This window comes from Echinops telfairi, unplaced genomic scaffold, assembly GCF_000313985.2.
Source record: "Echinops telfairi isolate 266 unplaced genomic scaffold, ASM31398v2 ScPeMD7_2;HRSCAF=8, whole genome shotgun sequence".
NCBI lineage: Eukaryota > Metazoa > Chordata > Mammalia > Afrosoricida > Tenrecidae > Echinops > Echinops telfairi.
Window position 1 is genome coordinate 4,664,883 of NW_022103898.1, and position 3,470 is coordinate 4,668,352.

The window sequence follows — 3,470 nt, forward strand, 5'->3', positions numbered from 1 at the left end:
GCTCCGAGTCGTATTTCCACATTCCTGAACGCAGCCCTTACCTGTTGAGCCGCGATCCCCTTTAGACAGAATCTGTCTCGGCCTCGCTCGCCATGGGGGTGGGCGGGCGGTGTAGCCGCCGCGGAGGGAGGCGGCTCCCCGGGGCGCCCAGGCCTGCTGGCCCTGCGCCCCTCACACCTGTCGGGACCTACTGTGTGCTGCGGGGAGCCCGGCCTCGACTTGGCCGAAGACAAAGCAAGCAAGTCAGTAGCCTGCGGGAAGGCCGCCTGGGGCCGCCCGCTGGAGCCGCGATCCCCTGGGCACAGAGGTAGCGACATGCCCTGAGAAGCAACGCATCCATCGCCCCCTCCGCTTCACAGGTGGAGAAACTGAGGCCCAGCTCTGCCCTGGAGCGAAGCTGGAGCTACAGAGGCCCGGCTGGAAGTCGGGGCCTGCTCTCAGCCTTCAGGCCAGGCGGGGCGTGTCTGTGGCCCAGGAGGCTGTTTATCGTGGTTCTGTGTGCAGGCCCTGTACCTGGGTGTTTGTTCTCGGGAGGCCAAGGGTGCGTGCCTTGAGGACGTTTGGGGCCAGGAGTGGAGAGGGGAAGGCAGCTGTTGGTTCTGCGACTCTCCAGTAATTTCTGTCGTTATTCACCTAACCCCTGTGCCTACCCCCCCCCCAAAAGTAATCAGCATCTCTCAAAGGCACAGGGTATGCTGGCCTATCTTTTATGCCTTCCCCACTCCATTCCAAAGATTCGAAGACCGAGCCCAGGGACCTGGTCCAGAGTGAGGGAGGGCAGATGTGGACATCGAAATGCAGTCCCTCCCTCTAGCTAGACCCAAGTGGGGACACTAGAGTGGAAATTGATCTATAACACCTTCCTTCATTTCACCCCTTAAATCCCATAGCAAATGAAAGCTCCCAGAGCCCTGCGGACTTGGGGACCACTGGCAGCCCCACCTCACCCTGTCCCCAGTTCTTGAAGCATGTCCCCTCTAGCTAGGGACTGTAGCTCTGGACCTCAGGAGCAGGAGGGTGGCACATTGCTCAAACAGGCCCATGGAACCTGGCTAGGAAAGCCAGGGCCCCACCCTAGGAAGGACCTGCTGGGGGTGAGCTGCCACCAACACTGGGCTTTCCCTGCCAGCTCTTTGGTTGTGACGGGACTGCGGGAGGTAGCTGGGCCAAAATGTGACCTGAGGGGTTACATGACTCCAGCCCTGTGTGGACTATGAAGGAAGGTGTGAGGACCCCTCCTCATCCCTTCCTGGGTGGTCCCAGGCAAGCATTTGAGCTCTTATCTGAAAATCAAGGGGAGCCCTTATTGGGTGCTGTAAAGTTGGTCTTGGGTTGGGTGCAGAGGTCTTTGTAGGGAATGGGATCCCCATAAACGACTGTGGCCCCCCAAACCACTGTTGTAAAGAAAGACCAGGCGTCCTCAAACTACAGCCCCGCGGGCCACATGCGGCCTGCTAAGGACATTTATCCAGCCTACCGGGTGTTTTTGCCCCATTTGTTTTGTTACTTCAAAATAAGATATGTGCAGTGTGCATAGGAATTTGTTCATAGTTATTTTTTAAACTATAGTCCAGCCCTCCAATGGGTCTCAGGGACAGTGAACTGGCCCTTTCTTTAAAAAGTTTGAGGACCCCTGCCATAGACCATGAAGACACCTGACTCCTCCACACAGGGTGTCCCAGTCCCTTGGAAACCCAGGTTTTTGGTCACAAAAGGTTCCCACCCCAGAACTGTAGAGTCAGGTTTGGGGTGCATATTTATGGGTGTCCATCAGGTGTTCCCTGCTGCAATGCAACCAACCAGGCACAGCCTCTCAGCCTTTGTGTGCCCGAAGATTTCACCCTGGTGCAGGTGGTCAGGGGATGTGGGGCTGGGGACGCCCCTACCATCAGGAATCAAGAATCCAGCCTTTGCTGAGCCCTGGGGGCAAGGCCAGAACAGATGCCCCTTCAATTTCCAGCAATTTCAAAGTAGAACAATGCTGGGGGGGTGGGGAGTGTAGCAATTGACTCCCTCACTCACCCCAAGCTCTTTTCTGGTCCCAGCAGCCTCTGAGCCCACTCTGGCCCACTCTCCCCATGGGAACAGGACTCCTGATGCACCAGCCTGCTACCAGCAGACCCTCAGACCAGGAGAGGTAGGGGGCTCAGTGTTCTAGGCCTGGAAGGAAGGAAGAGAGGTGGAGAGGGTCTTCCTAGGTGCCAGGGACCGGTCTTCAGGGCAGGGAGCCACTCACCCTGAGGACCCTGCTCTCCTCTCTCCTGTTTGGTGTTCTGAAGGGGTCTGCACTGCAGACAGGGCCTCACTCTGTGGCCAGGCTGGGTGGATACATCGGACACCCAAACTCAGCCCACTGCTAAGGAGTAGATTCCAACTAGGTTTGTGAGACTGTACATCTTTCCCCCAGCAGATAGTATCTGCTCCCCCACGCCACCAAGAATGGTGGGTGGGTTTGAACCACCCACCTGCAGGTAGCAGTCCCATGCCTATCCCAAAGCACCACCAGGACTCCATTTAGACAATAGAAGATGGACTGCCCCCCCCCCCCCACAAACCCGTGTGTTTCCAGGCTTAAAAACATTCCTGTGTGAGGCAAAATGGCTTTGAAAAGTAAGTCCTTGTATCCTGCCTCTCTCCCATCGCCACGGTCCTCTCAAAACCAGTCACTTCTGCCACGGAGTCATTGCCGACTCATAGCGACTCCTGTGGGTTTCCAAGACGGTAACTGTTAACCGGAACAGAAAGCCCAGCCTTTCTCCTGTGGAGCTGCTGGTGGTTTTGAACTGCTGACCCTGAGGATCGCAACCATCCTCTCAGAGGAGAGCAAAAGAAGTGAAGGGACAACAGGAAGCCTCGCCCTCTGGGGTTCAGAGAGCGTAACTTATTGGCGGCGCCTCCTCACCAGCCGCCTCATTGTGCGCAGAAGTAGGGTCCTGCGGAGATGCGAGGACACAGAGCTGCTCCGCCAAGGCCGTCGGGCTGGGCCCGGCTGGCAGGACCCGTGAGTGTGTACCCCCACACAAAGCTCGGGGAGGGGTGCAAGCAGAGGCGCAGGCACCTTCTGCCCATCGGCGCGCGCACACCTGCGCCCTCCCGGACGCGCCCACACGCCCGCAGGCACACGCAGGCATAGCCTGCGCGCACCGGCACTCGTTCTTGTCTGCGCGCAGTCCCGAAGACGCGCTCCCGGAGGAGCCCACGCGCCCGCCGGCTCCCCCCGCCGCGCCTCCCCAGGTGCACCTCTGCGGACGCGCCGCCGGAGCTCGGCGGTCTGCTGGAGGCGGGGGTGGGGGCGCGGGCCGAGTCAGCCTGGGCAAGCCCCGGGGGCGGCTCCCGCCGCGCGCTCCTTGGCCTCCCCTTTAAAAATCCCGCCCGCGGAGGAGGCGGATGTAGGGCGGCCCGTCCAATGGCAGCTGCGCGCTTCGGCAGTCTCGGAGACCAGAGCCAAAGAGAGCGACAGAGCCGGCTCC